We start from the raw sequence: 23,472 nt of genomic DNA on the forward strand, positions 1-23,472 counted from the left end.
AATTTCGTCACTTTCTTTCTTAAAACGGGGTAATTGGAGTCCATTAATGGCGCCGAGGGAAAAAAACGGCGGAAGTAAAGGGAAACGGCAACGGAGATAATAAAGAGGCTCATTTTAGAGGTGTACGGAAGCGTCCATGGGGTCGTTACGCAGCTGAGATCAGAAATCCAGGGAAAAAGAGCCGTGTTTGGCTAGGAACTTTCGATACGGCTGAGGAAGCCGCCAGGGAGTTTCGCGGCGCCAAGGCGAAGACTAATTTCCCCCTCCCCGGTGAAATTCTCAATATTGGAGGTAATTATAACAATAATGATAGTAACAACAATCAGAGCTCTAGCCAGAGTAGCACGGTGGAATCATCGAGCCGTGAGACGACGTCACTCAAGGTCGATTGTTCCCCTTTAGATCTCAACCTCGGAAGCGGGGCGGTTGCCGGGTACGGATCTTCCGCCTTTCGGTTCCCTTTCGGGAAAGTTTCGCCAGTCGTCGGTGTTTTCGCCAGTCGTCGTTGTTTTCGCCAACGGCGTTCCGGCTGTCGCGGCGAGTCCCCACGTTTTTTACTTCGATGCGTTGGCTCGGCCTAATGTTGTGAAAGGATTGCAATTCCAAGTATTGAGATTCGATCATCGTGATTATCATGAGACGTTCAACGGTGAGGTACAGAGCGACTCATATTCATCGTCCATCATCGATCTATACCACCACGAAATCAAACGGCGTCCGCTTCTCAATATAGATCTTAACCAACCTTGTAACACCCTACCAGTACGACACAATTAATCGATTTAAGGTACGACACAATTAATCGATTTAAGGTACTACACAGAATCACTTAAGATGCTACACGAAATCATTGAAGTGGCTGATTAATTTTTTTTACTTTTTTTTTAAAATTAAAATAAACTAATAAATAAAATCTTTATAATGAGGAGTTTCAAATTAAAATATTTACATTTTATAAAAATAATATAGATTGTTCTATTGAAATCACAATTTAACTTAACAATAAAGCTTTCAATTATAAATGTCCTTTCAAAAATACTGAGACGTACTCTAAATCTGCAATGTTCTAAATTGAGTTTTGGTTTATCTACTGCTCCTCACCTGCTGAATTTATTGACATGTCTACGGAAACAATCCAAAGACTGAGCTAAATACACTAATAACTAAAACATACTAACTGTATATCACTGAAATGCTAACTATTAAGTTTACTAATATGATATGCTAAATAAGGATATTCACTCTCTACACAACTGTAGACATCATGATACGACTGAGGGATTACTGCATCTCGGTGCTCACGTACTCTTTTAGTCTACTAGGATATAGCCCCCGGAATTCTACATCGGATATCATATTCGTGACAAACCAACTTCTTGCAAGTGTCAGGCCTCAGTTTTAAGGACTGCATCTATACTTCGACTCCACCAGTTTTTCTAAAGGAATTTGGGTATCCGAATCGTTTCCTAAGCATCAAACAAGACTAGTATTATTTTTCCTTAATTATTTGATTTCTACGTTTAATTAAACATTAATTATGTTCTCACTTGTAGTCTTATTTGGTAATATAAAGAAGTGTTGAGGTGCTTCGAGTCTAAATCTCTCGAAAATGAACTTTTTGACCCAAAACAAACTGAAAGTATCGATTCTAGCCAATAATATCGATACTCCCGTAAAGGTTTCAATATTTTATATAAGTATTGATACTTTTAAACATTTTATTATGCCTAGTTTCGATACTTCCTAGGAGTTTCGAAACTATGACCCAAAGTTTCGATACTCTTGCCCAGAAAACACGATTTTACCCATAAACGAAGAACATGTATCGATATTAACCTTATAGTATCAATACTCTACCTACATAAATCATAAAACAAGCACGATAAACTCTATTTTTCAATCCCAATGACCCTAGCGAGGTCCTCAAACATTCTTAAAGTCTTATATGATATTAAGAGAGCATGACCAAGACTTAAAAATATGTTGAAAACATTAAACATAAAACCTATCATGGAATGTTAATAAACATGATCATATTCAACTTTCAAACTAAACTTTTTTCTAATGATCCTACAACTGGTATGGAAAAGCTAATAGTGTATTACCTGGATTCTTTAGATGCTATAATCTATCTCAAACAACTAGGAATCCACCTTTCTTTTACCCTTAGTTTCTAAACTCTCTTCAACCTCTTTCGTTGACAACATATTTGAAATGAGTTATTTACTCAACTAGAGGCTGAATAAAACTTAAATACATTCCTTATAAGTCAAATATTTTTTAAAATGGCTTGAATCACTTAATTTCTTAAAACCTATAAAAACCCATTTTTGAAAATATAAATCAAATCTTAAGATTAAAAGATGTAATGGAAACTTAAGAGATGAAGAATATGTTTCTTACCTTGATTTCTTCGATTTATGCTTGAAATCTCAAGGGCTCTCACCTCTTTGTTTAACTGTGGGAGAGGAAAGGAAAAAAGAAGAGGATATATTTTTAGGCTGATTATTTTCATGGAATTCTCTGGAGAAGAAAGGTTTTATTGCCCTTGAAACAATTATTGATAAATTACATTTATAGTCCTTCTTCCTTTAACTCACCTTTAAAAACATCACTATCCTTAGCTTATTGGGCCAATCTAAGCCCAATACCCTTAAGGATTGGTCTAATTTAGCTTGAAAAATATAATGGGCTCTATTGACGGGTTTCGAATTGACCGAAATTACTGACTCGAAAATCAAGGCATTACAAGCCTGCCATCGCCGATGTCTAGAGCCGGAAAGCACTAATTTTTTATTTGTCGCGTTTAAATTATTAATCTTTTTAGCCTAAAAAACCACATTTATTTAAATAAATAAAACCCCCGGCAGAATGTTAAAAATTACGCGAGAGCGACCGTAAATACTTGATGAAGAAGTTGATCTCCCCTTTTTTGCAACAGATAAATGTTAGTTTTTGTCTGTTGTTTTTAACTATTTCCTGTATTTTTTTTTTCGGATGAGTTAACGTAAGATCAACTTCTTCGGACATATATATATATATATATATATATATATATATATATTGAAACTTAAATCATGTTTTAATGTGTAATTCAGTACTTAAAGTATTGATGTCTAGTTAAGTATTTTAATTTAATTCATTGATCCAAATTGATATTTGTTTTTCTACTTTCTTATCTATGATAAGAATCAATTTGAATCATGAAGTATCAAATGATTTAAACATAAAAGTTATATTTAAATATCTAATTAGGAAAACAAGGTTCAATGCGGTGATTAGCTAAAATGTTTAATTGAGTAATCTAATGCGATTGGGGGATTACTACGTATAGATCTGCCAATTGGGTTCCGTTGTGATTTGGGTAATTTGTTCTTTGGATACAAATCCATTGTTTGATGAATTGATAAGGTAACAACTTTCTTATTTTGCGAGTTACCCTATTATTTCGATGAACAGGATTGTGTGCTGGTAATTCCCCACCTTTGAAAGACACAGATTAACCGATTCCTCGTAGGGATAATGAACTCGAGATCCGTGATTTGAATTGCACGTGTTACCGTCCGATCCTTTTGAATCCGTATGTCTACCGCTATCCAAAATCCTAATCATTCTAATGAAAAAAATTAAAAGGAGGCAAGACCGGGTCCCACGAGGGCGCCACCGCTGTTAGTGGGAAGTGTGGAAGCGCGGCTGCCGCTTTTTCTCTGTGGGGTCCGGTCTTCTGTCGTCGATGCATATGAGGCTCATAGTCAAAGATTTCGCTTTCCCACAATTATTGATTTCTTATAATAAAATATAGTTTCTTTATTATAATACATACTCGATTATGTCATACGGGGCGATTTTTTTCGATATATCATCAGTGGTCGATAATGTTATTGATCTAACACCTGTCAGATTATATTTCTCGATTTAATACCCTTAATAGTAAAGCGCGTCTCCTGTTCCGCGTTATACGATGATTTGACGCCACGTGGGGTATAGCGCGCCCCCTGCACCGCGTTATACGGTGAGCTGGCGCCACGTGGGTATAGGGCGGCCCCTGCAGCGCGCTATACGCCACGTAGGGGTATAGCGCGGATCAGGTACTGCGCTATACCTTTACTCCTGACATAATTTTATATAGCGCGGGGTAGGTACCGCGACATACCTTTAAACATAATTTTATATAGCGCGGATCAGATATCGCATTTTGTATAACTTTCCTCGCTATAAATATCATTCTCCGCCGGTTAATTTCTCACATCTCTCATATCAACTTATAAATTAATACAACAATTCCATCAACGACTCAATAATTCTGGCAATCTTCTCATATTTTATTTAGAAGTTCGTGCGATTTTTCGTTATAAGGTAATTTTGTTATAATTTTTTTATTTATTGTTTATTATGATTATTTGAAAAAAATATTATACTAATTATTTTCAATTAATTTTTGTGTTTGTAAAATTGGAAAGCGGGAGCATACGTCGAAATAGTTTTGCGGTGCAGGTAATAATATTAAATTATATTATTTAATTTATTTATGTTGATGTGTAAAAATTTTATTGTGTTATATGTTCGTTCATATATAATTTATTAAATCGGGTTTGTTTCATTTATTTTTTTTACATATTTAATAGTGTCGCACTTTTAAACTCAAATAATGGCGTAAATTTTATTGCGATATGGATATTAGAGAAAGATCTAGACAAGACAGAAGATGTGGGCATTGTAGAAACCCATGACACACTAGAAAAATATGTCCACTTCTGTTGTCATCAAGTAACAATTGATGAGGAAATGATGTATTTTATTGTCAAATAATAATTCTTCTACTTTAATTTGCATTTACTTCAAGTTAATGTCATTTGATAATCACCGATGAAGATTAAAAAAATAAACACAATCAGCTGCAGTATGCATGCCCGTGCATACATCTTAATCTCATCCTTAGAGGCGTCTGCGCTCAACTCCCGAAAATTGGCATCTAACCAATTTAACGGTATCCTACCTCCGATAAAATTTTCCGGGACACGTCCTAGACTATCCCGACACAAAGCAGTTCAAGAACCGGAAGCTATCATCGATATCACATCTCCATCCACCGGAAGCCCCAGGTGCATAGAAATATCCTCAAGCGTGATCGTGCACTCTCCGCACGGAAGATGGAATGTGTGGGTCTCTGGCCTCCACCGCTCTACTAAGGCAGAAATTAGGTCTGGCTCTATCTTACAGTGACCCTGATATCTACCTATATAACTGAATCCAGCCTCTACTAAATATGGCAAGACACGACTGGTATCACTAACTTAAGATTCCTAATAAAAGGATCTAATACACGGTCCTTCTCCTAAAATAAATAATTACAAAAATTAATTCTTAATCTAATAATCATGCATTAAATGAATCAACTAATTATTACTAATAATTTAAATTAAATTAAAACATTAAAATGTTACCGTATCGGCAAAGTGTCGAGATATTTAATTCTTAATCTAATAATCATGCATTAAATAAATATCTAAATATTACTAATAATTTAAATTAAAACGTTACCGTATCAGCAAAGTGTAGAGATATATGATTTCTATCTGAGCGAAGTAGACTGCATTCCATTATATATCAGCAAAAGAATTATATTAGTAAAATATTAAATAAAGTAAAAACATAATAGTAAAAATATTATAAAATATACTTTAAAAAGAGAGTATTTGAGAGAAATTTAGAGAATTTGAGAAAATTTGGTGTGATAAAAGTGATTGAGGATGTGGATATTTATAGGGAAGATGAGGACGTGAGTAATTAGGGGTATAGCGTGCCCCCTGCACCGCACTATACCCCACGTGTCAGATATATAGGTATAGCGCGCTTCAGGGGCCGCGTTATACCCACGTGACGCCAGCTCACCGTACAGCGCGGTGCAGGGCGCGCGCTATACCCCACGTGGCGCCAAATCATCGTATAACGCGGTGCAGGGGGCGCTTTACTGCTAAGGGTGTTAGATCGGGAAATACAGTCTGACCGGTGTTAGATCGATAATATTACCGGTCACCGATGATATATCGGGAAAATCGCCGCCATACGGCTAACGTTCATTTTGTGGATTATAAACTATAAAATAGGATAAATTACCTATTTCTTTTTATTTTTATTTTTTAATTATTTTTAAGGATAAATTATACATTTAGTATTTAAACTATTAGTTTTGATCTGATTTAGACCTAAACTTTTAATTTGTTCAAAATCATACTTAATAGTTAGTTTTTGTTTCATTTTAGTACTCACTATAAAAAAATCAATGTGTTTAGTATGTAAACTATCATTTTTTTATGTTTAGCACCTAAATTTTCAAAAAAAATTCAAAACGTAACGTTAAATTTTGCAATGATGTTTTAAAATAAAACAAAAATTAAACTTTATGTATAATTTTAAAAAATTAAAAGTTTAAGTATTAAAATAGATCAAAACTGATAGTTTATGTACTAACTGCATTATTTATCCTATTTTTATATCATATTTAATATTATCATTTGCTTTCATAATAATCAATTGTCATTAAAAATTTACAATGATCTTTAAATATATAGTTTTTTTATTTTTTATTTATATATCATTATTCTTTTATTGTTTTAAATTGATTTTATTCAACCGATATAAATATAATGATATAAAAATTAAAAATATTATAAAATATCACATTATAATTGTTATAATTTTTTAATAATAGATTATCAAAATAAAAATAAAATGCAACGTTATATATATATATATATTTAAAAATAAATAAGTGACCAAAGAAATACACAAATGAATGACCAAACAAATAGTTTACCCTAAAAAATTATCCATACGTGTTTAGTTTCTAGAAAGATAACGTGGATGTATAGTACACATTGAATTACTTCACGTTAATTTCATCAAAGTTTGAAATTATGAGTTAATTAATTCATACATTTTTATAATTTGATATTAATAAAATTTCAATTAATTTTTTTGTTAATCTCATTATTTGTTTTGGTGTTAAAGTCTAACTTGGATTTTGATAGAAAATAAAATGAATGTCGAAAGGTCATTTTAAAATAAATTTGGATTTGATTCATAAAAACAGAAATTAACAAAGGTAAGGAAGCGTTGATGATTTGCATAAAGCGATGGCTGCCGACAGATTCTTGTAGCCAGGGTGTGGGTCCCAGAACGTTCTTATCTCTCCAAACTCCGTAGAGAGTGTTTGGACATTGAAATGGAGGGGCCTGCTACGTCAGGCAGCAACGGTGGCGCTGATGACGAAGTGTTTAAGTGGTGACGGTGGGAGTAGGTGAAGTGTTAGAGAAAAAGGAATCACAAACAGTTTGCGTATTGGGCTCTTCATACGTTTCATCAACTCCAGTAGCGGATTTTGTTTTTCTTACTAAATTAACAAGTTTTTTTTTAAATAAAACATTTAATTTTATTTAATTCTTGACTTGAAATATACTTTCTCTAATTTATGCATCCTCGTATTTAACATTGTAAAATATATTTACAAAAATAATTATTATAAATTTTGTACTAAATTCAAACTAAAATAAAATAATCACACAAAATATAACAATTAAACTCAAAATAAAATAACTAAACTCAAATAACGAAGATTGGGTGGGCAATCGTTGCCGATTACGCAGGCATCTACTATTATCTGACAATTGCTTTTCAGTCCCTCGATGCTTTAGTCATTCAAAATAGGGACTCCCTACATTTTCAAGTAGTGTTATTTTCAGTCATTTCTTCAGTTGAGTTAAATATATTTAAATAATTGTTGTTTCAAAACGACAAGGGATTGGTCGTGGGTCATTTGAGAACGCATCTAACAAAATTACTCCAACAACAACAAAACCTTATTATCATATGTAATAAGATAAGGGAAGGTAGGGTGGTAGGCTGCCCCAACGTCAGGTTGAGAGCAGCTTCCGTGAAAGACCTCCGACAGTCATAAAATTAAAAATGGAGATAAAATGCAATGCATATATATATATATATATATATATATATATATATATATATCACTTTCGTCTTAATTCATTTTTTTAGCATTTAAATTTAGTATTTTATTTTTTATTCAAATATTTTATACTAAAATATATTATAAGTTGTCTAACTATCAATACATATTATTGACATTATATTTTTCACATGCGTTTAAGTACTTAACTATGATGTATTACATCTTTTACGGTAATGATGTGACATGTGTCACTTCATTTAAAGTAATAATATAACATTTTATATTCTCAATTATGTACACGTAAAAATATTACGTCAACAACATACGTTGACCATCAGTCAATTAATAATTTTCTTCTAACATGAAATATTTTGATCGAAAATTAAAATATTAAGATCTAAAATGTTAAAAACAATAACAAAAAATGACAATTTTTACAAATATTAAGGGATAAATTTGTATAATATAATCATGATTAATTATAATATTGTCATGTATGATTTAAATCTTTTCATAAAAAAAGTTAAAAATAATTTTAAAAATATTAAAACAAATAATTTTAAAAAATAATTTTATAATATTATGATATGACATATCATATCACTTAATCGAAACAAATTGTTTAATTTAATAATTACTATTAAATTTTTGAAATTTAATTGTTTGAAGAAAAACAAGAAATTTAATTATATTTTTAAAGTTTGAGGGTTTTGATACCTTTAAACCTAATAAGAAAAAGAATTAATGTTTCAATGTTGATGATGATAATCTCATTAAAAAAATGTAGAGAGACTAATACGCTAACTTTTGTAGAGTAAAAGGATGAAATGTCTAAATAGACAAAAAAGATAAATGAAAAGACACGTCAGCGTAGGTGGTTTTGCATTTTGTTCACGACATTGCCTTAGTGACGAAAAGAGGTATTCGTTGAAAAGAAATATTGTAACACCCCCAACTCGGATTCGAGTCTGAGGTGTCACATCAACTTTTAAAACTCTTACTTGTTTAAAATAATGAAAATTGTTAAAGAAAGCTTCATATTATTTCATCATAAAAGTTTACAAACTTATCAGAGCATATACTATTCAAATTTTTTATATTACATGCCAACTACATCTAAAAGAATCAAATACATATGAAACATTTCTTTTCTGATCTGAAACGTTGTAAGGAAGATGCTAACCTGTCTTGCTCCTCTTAGATTCTCTTCTCGCTTCTGTAACCTACGTGTGAAACAATCACACGCTAAGTCTATGACTTAGTGAGGCATTATGTATCAAACATAACTACAAACATATGCATATCAATTCTTTATCTTTATTATAATTCTTATCATTATCATTGATTTCTTTGATCATATGACCCTTTACTCACCATACATACACATCATATAGCACATATATAACTATACCAATTCACCAACGTATCATCATGAGATTCTCTAACACACTTAACATTAACAAACATATATATCATATATAGTGTATTTGTTATTATCTCTTGATTAACCCATGTACACTGTGAGAACTGCAGATATGTGAGTCTATTGAGGTTGTGCACTAATGTTGTCACCACAGCTCGTATAAATGTACCGAAGTGCCACGTAGAATTGCACCGTAGTGCCGCGTAGAAATGCACTGAAGTGCCGCGTAGAATTGCACCCTAAGGACCACGTAGAAAATTCCTTAAGAATCATATACATATGCCAAGGATCAAGTATGTGTCTCAAAAGACCTCACACATGTTCCAAAGAATACATATATGTCCCGAAGGACCGCGTAGACCCTCGACTCTTGCATGTCAACTATACCTCTAGCTCTCATGTCGTATAACATGGGCATTAATATTTATGTTGTCACACATTCACATATACACGCAGTCTCATAGTTCTTTCACATAGTTCATTGTCATATAAATCACATATCACATATATGTGTAGACACATGGTTCACTTACACGTAGAACATTTTCATATGATTCACATATCATAGAGCTTATCACATATAATTGTATTTTTTTCCATATAATTACATAGTCATATAATATTTCATATGATCTCATAGGTCATATCACATAGATTCTTATTGCATATTTTATATTATATTCTTATACCACTAATTCATAATATAATTTAGGTCAATATTGATAAACTATTTTACTCTTTCACTTATTCATATAATTTCATTACACCACTTTCTATAATTTATTACAACATCATGTACTCCTTTTTCCTATAATTGATACATTAAGGCCATATAATTTATATTTCTAATTCCTATAACATCCTTATATGATTTCAAGTACTTTGTACTATACTTCATATCATATAAAAAATCTAACAGTTTTAGATCATTGTTTCATTTAACATAACGACCTTCCCATATTACTTATCTAACATATTCATATACTCATGTCATATAATAATTTCACCTGACTATATCTTATGTTCATTTCATGCTTAAATCGTATAATATCTAAATCTCCCTTATATAGTTTACGCTACATATTCATAGAATCTTATTTGAATCTTATAGGTGATTGTAACTTATCTTATCTCATTTCCCTTTTATCAGTTACATGATTTATTACACTAATCTTTTCTATAACATATAACTTATATCATTTATTTCACAATATTTAAATACTAGTTTACTCTATTTATTTAATTTCGTTTCATATAATACCTATAATCTTTCTCATAGGAATTTTATAGTTCTTCATTCGATAATTCCTATATCATAATTTCCTTTAAGTATATCACACTTCCTATAGTGCTTATCCTATAGGTTCATATCATCATTATGTTCATGTCCCCTAATTTATATATATATTATTATTCTCCTAGAGTCACCTAATTTATTATCTTCCGATTTATATTTGGTTCTCTTGAATCTTCTTATAATCACATATCTTCATGACTTATCACTTATGTGTAGCTTACATTTCATTCTTATATATCATAATGACCCTTGGCTTAATTATTCTGTAAATAGAATATACCTACATGGCTTTTCTTTTATAAGCATATCATTACATAACTTATTTTATGGTTTCCCATTAATATATAATAATATTTTCATAAATCATGTATCACACACAAAGCATGTCAACATATAGCACATATAATCATATCAAACCATGCTCATGTTCATGACTTCATGCATTCTACTATAGAAAATAGACTCATCGCGAGTCATATTTCCATTATCACAAGATACCAAAAGTATGCACTCACCTGGCCTCACTAGTCAATATCGATCTCTTATCTATTCCCCCCGGTCGATCTTACTTGTCAATGGTTCCAGAACTCGTTTAAGCTCTGTATCTACACAATTATACATTTTAAGGTAATTATTAGATACCTACACCTTGTAATTCGATACTAACAACTTAAACGAACTTAATAAACCAATATTCATATTTTTCCTTTAGGGGGTATCGATACCCTACTGTGGGGGTATCGGTTCCCCCATGACATTCTGTAATTCTGGTTCGTTTGAGGGGGTATCGGTTCCCCCTTGAATGGGTACTGATTCCCCTAGTCCAGAAATCACATTTTCATTCCGAAAATTACTTCATTTAAACTTAAACACTTCATATTCCAACCCCTTTTATATACTAAACTCAAACACACATACTTAAGCCCATTTGTACTCATTTATCCCATCTTAAATCTCAAAATCCTATCTTTCATATGGAATTCAAGAATCATACTAAATTTTCTACTTGTTCTAAATTCAATTCCATCACTCCATATCTTTTAATTAAGTTGATGACAAGTCAAATTTATCTTCCAATTTGAGTAATGAACTCTATTCCAAAATTTCATTTGAAAACTCTTAATCTTTAATCTCTCCTAATTCCACCATCTTTTGTTTTTAAGAGATTTAAGCTTTCCTTAAGCTTAATTATCATCCAACGATCATAACCAAATCTTAAATTCAGCTAAATATCAACCAACAAGAGATCTTACCTTTGCTTATGGCTTCACGGTGGAGAAGAAGAGAATGAAGAAGAGAAGTCTGGAAACTTTCACATTTTCCACGTTTTATAATACTCAAAAAATCTTTCCCATAAAAAGATCATTTTTCCCTTTAATTCATCCATCTTTGCTATTTAATCCACTATTAAAATTCTTTACTTAAATCCCAGAACTTTTAATTTATTTCTAAATTGAACACAAAACTTTCAAAATCCCCATTTTAGTCACTAATCGGATTTTGGGATATTACAAATATATTGTTTTGTATTAAAGTGAGATTATTATTGATTATAGTATTTTGTTAAAGAATGTTTTCAAGGTGTTACTTGAGATTATTATATTAATATGGACAAACTACACCAACGTAACTAATATTTGAGTAAGTTTTCATATTCTCCATTGAAGTTTCAAAAGTGACAAATTTGTCACTAACATTATTGATTGGTAGCAAAATGATCATTAACTTATCAATTTGTTACAAAATGGTCTATCTACCATCATATTCGATAAAATAATGGCGTGACAATGTTAAAAAACAATTAACATTTAGTTTTACCCTTAAACTATAGCTAAAACATCAAATTAGTCAATGAATAATGATTTTATATTTAATTTAACCCTAAAACTTTCTAATTTCAAATTTTTCGAAATATCCCACAACCTCCACTATATTATACTGCTTTCCTTATAAAATAAAAAATGACGAAGATTTAAAAATAGTTATATATATATTCTTCCTCATTTTAATTTTTTAAGATGAGAGATTAAGATTGTTATTGTAAGAACACAACAAACAAAAAATTGTAGTATTGTTAAAACAAATGGAGTCAAATGCATATATTTTACCTAATCAAAGAGACTAAGAGACACAAAAGCAACAAACAAAACAACATAGCTTCAAAACTTGTTAAAGAAGCTAGAGATGAATAATCATACATAGCAAAAAGTGACGCGTGAGAGTGAAGGATGGTTGTGTCTCAAAACAATAAATTGGAAACACTACGAGAATAAATAGCTACCAACAATACAGTCGACAATATAGAATCATGGTGTGATGTTAAAGATCAACAAGACAAAGAAAGAACAAGAACGAATACAAACCCTATGATACTCCAAGTGTTTACGTTTTGGACTCTACAAGAGTTGTTATATGGTTTGTTGAGTTAATCGATCGACGGAATTAGCCAAGAGGGGGGTGAATTGGCAATTAAAAATTCGGTGGAAGCTTTTGCAGAAAATTGAAAAGATTTGCACAGCGATTTAGAGTAGTTCGACTTTCTCAATCAAAGTCTACGTCCACTACCTTAGCTATCCACACTAAGGATTTTCTAACAAATTCACTAATTTGTTCTTTCTTTTGAGGCCAAAGAGATAACCTTACAATACCCTCAAGAATATACCCCAATTCTTGAGAACACTCTTTTCCCAAAGAGAAGATTACAAATTTGCAAACTTACAAGGAAAACCTCACAAGGTAAGATGTTTGCACAATTCTAGAACAAGAAAAGAACACTCAAAGATAATTACAAATGAGCAAAAATGGTGTTCTTGAAAGCAAAATGAATATTGAAAGGAAAATTGGCTTGATTTGCACAAACTTGGTGTTTGATGCTTTCTTTCTTGTTTCTCTATGATTTCTTGTTGATCAAGGGCTTCAGAACTTGTTTAAATACACCTTGAATCACTTCTGAACGTTGGGGATGATTAGTGAAGATCATATAGCCGTTTAAGTGTGAAAGCAATTAATTTTTCTAGGTGGAGCGTCTCATGCATCGATGCATGATCAAGGATGCATCGGTGCATTCGTGTAAAATTCAAATATTTTGACAGTTGGGACACTTAGTGCATCGGTGCACTAAGGATGCATCGATGCATAAAATGCATTCGATGTTTGAAAAATAGCCTGATGCATCGATGCATGGAGAATGCATCGGTGCATGCCTTTGAAAAACTGATTTAAGGCTTGATTTTGGTTCAAAATACTTTGTGAAAATTGTTTCAAAAATAGTTTAAGTACAAATCACAATTTTTACACATTTAGTAAGGATTAAAATTGATCTTGAAAAACTTGGAGTAATAATTTGATATTCGATTAATTGAATCGAATATAATTTGTAAAATCATTTGTAAAATCTTAAAATTCATTTAACTTAATTTGTTATATCGAAATATCAAAAAAATGTTTTCAACAATCTCCCCCTTTTTGATATAACAAAACATTTGAGTAATTTTAAGATTTGTTTAAGAAATTATTTTTGAAATTGATTTTGAAAAACTTACTCCCCCTTACTATAGCACATCAAAAACTTACTCCCCCTTACTATAGCACATCTTAAATTTTCTCCCCTTTTTGTTAAATCAAAAAGACTCTATAAAACGTTAGCCAATTGATTTATTAATAATAAGCTGCTAAGATCACAATCAAAAGAGAGATTAGCCATTAGTTTTCATAAACAATATTCATAATAAAATGTGAAATGGCATAATTTGGTCATAAATTTCTAATGATGCAAAATTAATAAACAGAAAGCGTTAAAATGTCAAACCAAATATATATAATAAGTTCAAGCATCCTCAAACAAACATCCAACAACTAATCAAGTTCAAAGTACCAAACAAAGCACAAAAATCAAAATCAATCCAAGTTTTAAAAACAAGAAAACATGACAAGCAAGTCTACTCCATCGGAGGATCGGGAGGAGGAGGATAATGAGCTCGAACTTCAAGAGTTAGAGCATCCATACGATCACATATCTCCCTCTGAAACTCAGAAATCGTAGACTCAATGGAGGCAAAACGCAGATCAAACGACTCTAGAAAAGATCGAAAATAAGGTGGCGTTTGATCATCTTGCCGAGCTGGTACTTCATCGTCAATATCTCTCATAAGCCTTTGAAGCTCTGGATCATCATCAGCGTCAGAAGCTGGAGGAGGAGGAGGAGCACGAGAAGAACTAGGAGCAGTTTGTGAAGAACTAGCTCCCGGGGTTTGCTTACCGGGTCGAAAAGACCATAGTCCGGTGTTCTCATCCAATTTCCAATCCGATTTCTTTAAGGATGTGATATTGATTGGGTTTTGAAGCGGGATAGGATTGTCAAGGGAGACATCTAGGCCGAGTTTGATAAACAAATTGCTTAGTAGACAACCATAAGGTAGGGTTTCTACATGCTTTGAGGGAATGATGTTTATGATATCGACAAGCGCGCTAAAGACAATATGTGAAAAATTGATTTTCTTTTTGTTCTTTATATAGTGCATCCACCATAAGTCTGTAGTACGTAGTGTGGAGTACCGACCTGCGGATGGTCTAAACCACTAAGAGATCATTAAGTGAAGAAATCGATCGTGGTGAGACCTAAAGGTACTGACACTAGCATTAGGGAGATATGGATATTCCACATCTCCCTTCTCATTAAATAAACCCTCGTCATCTAAACCAAAATGAGATGCGATAGATTCAGAAGTAATAGTGATATATTGTCCTAAAAGATAGGATCTAATCGCTATAGTACCGCACTGAGTTGTGTTCTGAATACAAACCGCATTGGAATAAAAGATGCGGACAAGTTGGTAAAAGACGATGGGTTGAAGAGAAAAGAGTTTATCAAACTTCCATCGACGAAGAATTGAGAGGTATTCAAATTCAAGTTTTATCATAGCTTGTAGAGAAAGAATACGCTTTTCCCTAATACGATAGGATTGGAAGGAGTTCATGTACCTAGAGTACAATTCATCCCTACGGTTTTCAGGCATGTTAAAACAAGTACTAATGAGGGATGAAGGAATATTGGATGGATTTTGAGGTCTAGGAGCGGGAGGACAGTTTTGGTGAGACCGACTCGAGGATGACCTAGGGCGTTTGGGATTAGACATGGTTAGGGAAATCGGAAAAGAAATATCACCTGCAATTTAAAAACACATGTATGCACAAAAATCAATCCCAAAACTCAAATGAGTCCTCAATAATTCAAGGTTCTCTAACATAATCCTAATGGGCAAAGTTTTGAAAACTATTTTAAAATAATATCATAATATGTATAGTTTTCATGAAAACAACACATTTAAATCAAAACTATCACTTAATTTTAATTTTTTTTAATTCGAAATTTTAATTTTGAAAAATTATGTGTTTTTGATGAAATTCGTTGTAGAAACTAGTTTAGAATCATCATATAACAAATGCCCGATAATTATTTCAAACTAGAACTAATCTAAACGAGTCCTAAGTTCAAAAATTAATAAAATAGAGTTTTTGAAAAATTACCTTGAAAAATTCGGATTAAGGGGAATGTGGAGATGTTTTGAGCGATTTAATGATTGTAGCAGGTTTGTAGGATAAAAATCTTGAAGAATCCGATGATTTCCCGAAGATTTTGAGCAAAAATAGAGATTTGAGGGAGAGGGGGGCGAACGGCCGTGTGTTTAGTGTTTTAGGTTTTGAGAAAAATGAAGAAGATGAAGCATTTTAACCTAAAACCCGACGGATGCATCGGTGCATGGTCTTATGCATCGATGCATATTCAATGCATGCATCGGTGCATCATGCGGATGCATCGATGCACATTCAAAGGGATGTATTGATGCATTGTTAAGTGCATCGGTGCATTAAGCACAAAAATGTCAAAAGAAAAATCTGTTTCAAACGCTTAAAAATGCTAAATTAATAGGCTCTAGTGGTGTTGGCAACTCATATATCAAAAATTAATTATGTTCAATCAATTAATTAATCTTTAAACATTATTTGAACATAAAATTATTTTTCACTAAGAATCATAAACTCCCCCTAACTAATAGCAAGAATGCAATCAAAAATTATTATTATAAGCATTTTTCAGTATTTATTAAAAGTGCTTAAATTATTTTGAACACTAAGTGAAGATAGGTCAGTTAAACCTAATTCTCTTCTAAGTGTCCAAAACCTTTCCTTGTCTAAGGGTTTTGTAAAGATATCCACTAATTGATGCAAAGTATCAACATATTCTAGAACTACATATTCCTTAGTGACATGGTCTATAATGAAGTGATGTCTTATTTCAATGTGCTTAGTTCTAGAGTGTTGGATGGGATTTTTAGTGAGACAAATAGCACTAGTATTGTCACACTTGATAGGAATGGTACCTACTTCAATTTAATAATCAAAGAGTTGTTGTTTCATCCATAAAACTTATGCACAACAACTACCGGCTGAAATGTATTCCGCTTCAGTGGTAGATAATGCAACACAATTTTGCTTCTTTGAAAACCAAGAAATCAGAATATTTCCAAGGAATTGACAAGTACCGGAGGTGCTTTTCCTATCTAATTTGCATCCTCCATAATCCGCATCAGAAAAGGCATGCAAGCTAAAGCTAGAGTCTCTAGGATACCAAAGTCCTAAACTATGAGTGTCCTTAAGGTATCTAAAGATTCTCTTAACAGCTAGTAAATGTGATTCCTTAGGACATGATTGAAATCTAGCACATAAGCAAACACTAAACATAATGTCTTGTATACTTGCAGTTAGATAAAGCAAAGAGCCAATCATTGATCTATATAATTTAACATCTACACATTTACCTCCTTCATCTAAGTCAAGCTTTGTTGAAGAGCTCATTGGAGTGTCATGAGGTTTCCCATTTTCCAATCCAAACTTCTTGAGCATATCTTTGATGTACTTAGCTTGATTAATGAAGATGCCATCTTTTCTTTGCTTGATTTGGAGTCCCAAGAAAAATGAGAGCTCCCCCATCATGCTCATCTCAAACTCACTTTGCATTAGCTTAGAAAATTCTTGGCAAAGAACATCATTAGTAGAACCAAATATTATATCATCAACATAAATTTGAACTACTAATAAATCTTTACCTTTATGCTTTAAAAACAATGTAGTGTCAACCTTTCCTTTTGAAAAACCTTTTTCAATTAAAAAATTTGACAATCTTTCATACCAAGCTCTAGGAGCTTGTTTTAAACCATAAAGAGCTTTTGTTAATTTAAGAACATGATCTGGAAATTTTGAATCTTCAAAACCTGGAGGTTGTTCCACATACACTTCTTCTTTTATAAAACCATTTAAAAATGCACTTTTAACATCCATTTGATATAATTTAAATTCATGAAAACATGAAAATGCTAATAACATTCTAATTGCTTCCATCCTAGCTACGGGAGCGTATGTTTCATCATAGTCTATGCCCTCTTCTTGAGTATACCCTTGAGCAACAAGTCTAGCCTTGTTTCTCACTATATTACCACTCTCATCAAGCTTATTCCTAAATACCCATCTAGTACCTACAGTAGATTTATTACTAGGCCTTTCAACTAATGTCCATACTTTACTTCTCTCAAATTGATTTAACTCTTCTTGTATAGCCATAATCCAATGTTCATCATTTAATGCTTCTTTAATATTCTTAGGCTCTATGCATGAGATAAATGCAACATAATTACAAATATTTCTAAGAAAAGATCGAGTTGTTACCCCTTTTGATGGATCACCTATAATTTCACCATCCTTGACATAGTTTTACTCTCTTGGATAAGATACTTCCCTTTCTTTAATGGTTGGATTCTCAAGAGGATCATGAGTTTCCTCATTTTTCGTTTCTTCCTTTGATGATGGTTCTCCAACTTCATGTCTAATGTCATTTGTATTTATAACACCTATATCATCATTCACACAAGAATACTTCCTCGGAAGGGGATTATCATCGAAAACAACATGTATAGACTCTTCTACAACTAAAGTTCTTTTATTAAATACACGATAGGCTTTAGAATTTAAGGAATAACCCAGAAAAATTCCTTCATCACTTTTAGCATCAAATTTGCCAAGGTTTTCTTTACCGTTGTTTAAAACAAAACATTTACATCCAAAAGGATGAAAATAACTAATGTTAGGCTTTTTATTTTTGAAAATTTTGTATGGAGTTTTCTTTAAAATTGGCCTAATCATTACTCGATTTACAACATAACAAGCGGTATTTGTGGCTTCCGTCCAAAAATATTTTGGCAAATTATTTTCACAAAGCATGGTTCTAGCCATTTCTTCTAAAGTTCGATTTTTCCTCTCAACAACTCCATTTTGTTGAGGGGTTCTAGGTGCTGAAAAATTATGACTAATACCATTAGAATTACAAAATTCAATAAATCCAAGATTTTCAAATTCAGTGCCATGATCACTCCTAACACTAGTTATAGAGTAACCCTTTTCATTTTGGATTATTTTTGAAATGTGATGAACTGTTCTAATGCTTCATCTTTAGTACTTAAAATATAACCCAAGTATATCTAGAATAGTCATCTACCAAGACAAATGCATATTGTTTTCTACCCAAGCTAGTAGTCCTAGTTGGCCCAAAAAGATCTACATGGATCAATTGTAATACTCTACTAGTTGATACGTCATTAATGGATTTAAAAGAAACACGCTTTTGTTTTTCTTTAGCACAAGCATCACAGATTTTATCATTATCAAATTTAAGCTTAGGCAACCCTCGAACTAAATCACCTTGAATTAGCCGTTGCAAAACACTCATACTAGCATGTCATAGTCTCCTATGCCATAACCAGCTATCATGTTCATCTTTAGCAACTAGGCATAAATTAGTCATATCAAAAGAATCTAAATGCACCATGTAAATGTTCCCTATTCTATGACCAACAAGCATAATCCGATTAGATGCAATGTCAATGACTTTACAACCATTAATTTCAAATAAGACATTGAATCCTTTATCGCATAATTGACTAATACTCAATAGATTATGCTTTAATCCATTCACATATAAAACATTCTTAATTTGTATGGAAGTATTATCTATTGTACCAATACCTTCATGTGACCTTTTGAATTGTCTCCAAAAGTCACTTCTCCTCCATTTTTGGCGTTAAGCTCAATGAACCGGCTTTTGTCTCCGGTCATATGTCTTGAGCATCCACTATCAAGGTACCATGAATTTGAATTTGTTTCCCGTGCCTTGTAGCAATGCTCCTTTCCCTACAAACATAGATTAACTTTTGATTTTTGGTACCCAAATTCTTTTGGGTCCATATTCATTAGTTTCCAAAATCCTAGTCCCCTTAGGTATCCATTTGTGTAGGATATTTTTATCTTTAGTAGTAATGAGTTCTTTAGGAACCCACATACTTCTAACGATTTTTCCATTAGAGGTTCTTTGGGGACCTCTATGATTGTAGTTTCTAAAACTTTTTCTAACAAAGTTGGATTTTGAATTTCCACCTTTTTCAAAATGTTTTGTTCCAACTTTATCAAAAGAAGTTTTAAGATCATCAATTTTCTTTTGATGATCATCATTGATCTTTGAAAGTAAATTTTGCAAATCTAAATTTTTCTTTTCAAACTCTTCTAGTTTGATTTGCAAATCTTTGATTTTACTTTCAAGATCGTTGTTGGTTTTGGATATGAGTTTGTTTTCATTTTTCAATTTTGAAACATCGTTTTTATATTTTAAAAATAATTTCTCATAATCCGAAGCCAACCCATTATATTCCTCTAATAACTCATCATAGGATAAATCATCAAAATCGGATGAGTTAGAGGTTACCTTAAAATCTTCCCCAAATGCCATCAAGCACAAGTTAGCTACTTCTTGTTCCTCTTCATCGGAACTTTCTTCATCGCTCCATGTAGCCACATGAGCCTTGTGCTTATTCTTTGATTGACCCTTTTTCTTCAATTATGGGCAATCATATTTAACATGCCCTGGCTTTTTGCATTCGTAGCAAATGATTGGGTCATTCTCTTTCGGTTCATTTTTGAGGCCTTCATTTCGTTTGAATTTTCTTCCTCGATAAGGTCTCATCATTTTTCTGAACCGTTTGGCAAACAATGACATTTCTCGTCATCGTCATCGTTATTCGAATCACTCTCATCTTTTGTGGATTTGAGAGCAATTCCAATGTTTTTCTTCTTCTCCTTCTCCTTTGGTGTCTCGTCAATTTTGTCGAGGTCCATCTCATCTTCGAGCATCATTTCATGAGTGAGGAGTGACCCAATTAGCTCTTCAAGAGTTAAGGACGTTAAGTCCTTAGACTCGATGATTGCCGTCTTCTTTGATTGCCACGATTTTGGGAGCGAGTAGACTAACTTCTTCACAAGCTTTTCATTTGAAATGATCTCTCCATATGATTTGAGACCATTGACAATCGTTGAAAATCTATCCGTCATAGCTTTGATATCTTCATTTGGTTTCATCCTGAAATTTTCATAGTTATGCGTTAGAATATTAATTTTAGATTTCTTTACCTCATCGGTACCTTCATGAGTGACTTGAAGTTTGTCCCATATTTCTTTGGCGGTTGTACACGATGAAACTCTTTCGTATTCATCTGGTCCAAGAGCACAAAAAATGATATGGATGGCTTTGGAGTTGAGCTGGAACATTCTTGTCTCTCCTTCACTCCACAACCTTGGATGAGTGAGAGGTTTGATGTATCCTTCTTCTACAGCATTCCATGCTCCCATGTCACTTGCTTGAATGAAGTACATCATTCTATTATTCCAATAGGCATAGTTAGCTCCATTGAAGAAAGGAGGCTTGTTGACGGGCATCGAATCGAGACCGGAGTCAAAGTTTGAAGCGGAGGCCATTGATGACTTTGATAATCGATATAACTCTTCCCGAATCGACTCAAGAGGCGATTAAACCTTCAAATGAGTTAGGCCCTGATGCCAATTGTTGAGTTAATCGATCGACGGAATTAGCCAAGAGGGGGGTGAATTGGTAATTAAAAATTCGGTGGAAGCTTTTGCAGAAAATTAAAAAGATTTGCACAGCGATTTAGAGTGGTTCGACTTTCTCAATCAAAGTCTACGTCCACTACCTTAGCTATCCACACTAAGGATTTTCCAACAAATTCACTAATTTGTTCTTTCTTTTGAGGCCAAAGAGATAACCTTATAATACCCTCAAGAATATACCCCAATTCTTAAGAACACTCTTTTCCCAAAGAGAAGATTACAAATTTGCAAACTTACAAGGAAAACCTCACAAGGTAAGATGTTTGCACAATTCTAGAACAAGAAAAGAACACTCAAAGATAATTACAAATGAGCACAAATGGTGTTCTTGAAAGCAAAATGAATATTGAAAGGAAAATTGGCTTGATTTGCACAAACTTGGTGTTTGATGCTTTCTCTCTTGTTTCTCTATGATTTCTTGTTGATCAAGGGCTTCAGAACTTGTTTAAATACACCTTGAATCACTTCTGAACGTTGGGGATGATTAGTGAAGATCATATAGCCGTTTAAGTGTGAAAGCAATTAATTTTTCTAGGTGGAGCGTCTCATGCATCGATGCATGATCAAGGATGCATCGGGTGCATTCGTGTAAAATTCAAATATTTTGACAGTTGGGACACTTAGTGCATCGGTGCACTAAGGATGCATCGATGCATAAAATGCATTCGATGTTTGAAAAATAGCCTGATGCATCGATGCATGGAGAATGCATCGGTGCATGCCTTTGAAAAACTGATTTAAGGCTTGATTTTGGTTCAAAATACTTTGTGAAAATTGTTTCAAAAATAGTTTAAGTACAAATCACAATTTTTACACATTTAGTAAGGATTAAAATTGATCTTGAAAAACTTGGAGTAATAATTTGATATTCGATTAATTGAATCGAATATAATTTGTAAAATCATTTGTAAAATCTTAAAATTCATTTAACTTAATTTGTTATATCGAAATATCAAAAAAAAATGTTTTCAACATGGTTAAGTTAGCAAACAAGCTAATACAAATTAGTAACACATTACATCAATCAATAACTCAAATGTTTTCATTTATTGATCGTTTTGGGTCAAATTATTTAGCTAATTTAATGTGTTTAATGATGACATTTCTATGTTGGTATTTTTTTGACTTATTGAATAGTTTATGGTTGTCTTGTTAGTTTGAAGTTTGCTATGAAAACTACTGCTAGTTTCAAACCTGCAATTGTCAACATGATTTTTCCTATCAAACCATCAATTGTATGCCCTATTGCTTGTTAATCACTCGTGTAAGCATGAAAAGAACATACAATGTGCATAAATATAATCATAACTATTCTTATTGTTGGATGTTGTTTTCTTGAATTTGACCATAGTTTAAGGATTTAGTAAGATTTAAAGATTATTAACACAAGTTCAATTAGCATAATTTTCATTCACTTAATGCAATGTTACTTCATGTAAAACATTAACTAAGTTCAAATGTCAATTACTAACCCAAAAAAAAGATTTTTCTCTCACAAACGTAAACACTTGGAGTATCAAAGTGTTTGTAAACTATTGTCGTTCTTCTTATTCTTTCTTTGTCTTGTTGATCTTCAACTTCACACCATGATTCAACATTGTTAACTCCACTGTGACAACTACTTGTTCTCGTAGTGTTTTCATCTTTTTTTTGAGACACAAGCATCGCTACGGTCTCACGCGCCACTTTTTGTCATGTATAATTATCCATGTCCAATTTCTTCAACAAGTTTTGAAGCTCGATTGTTTTGTTTGTTGCTTTTTGTATCTCTTTGTCTATGTG

General features: G+C 32.5%; 1 pseudogene; it reads left to right on the top strand.

Annotated features, from left to right (window-relative positions):
* The first annotated feature begins 31 nt into the window (after window positions 1-31).
* On the top strand, window positions 32-7,288 carry LOC120137132 (annotated as a pseudogene).
* Window positions 7,289-23,472: the final 16,184 nt, after the last annotated feature.

Source organism: Hibiscus syriacus, unplaced genomic scaffold, assembly GCF_006381635.1.
Source record: "Hibiscus syriacus cultivar Baekdansim isolate YM2019G1 unplaced genomic scaffold, ASM638163v2 tig00001957_pilon, whole genome shotgun sequence".
Taxonomy (NCBI): Eukaryota; Viridiplantae; Streptophyta; class Magnoliopsida; order Malvales; family Malvaceae; genus Hibiscus; species Hibiscus syriacus.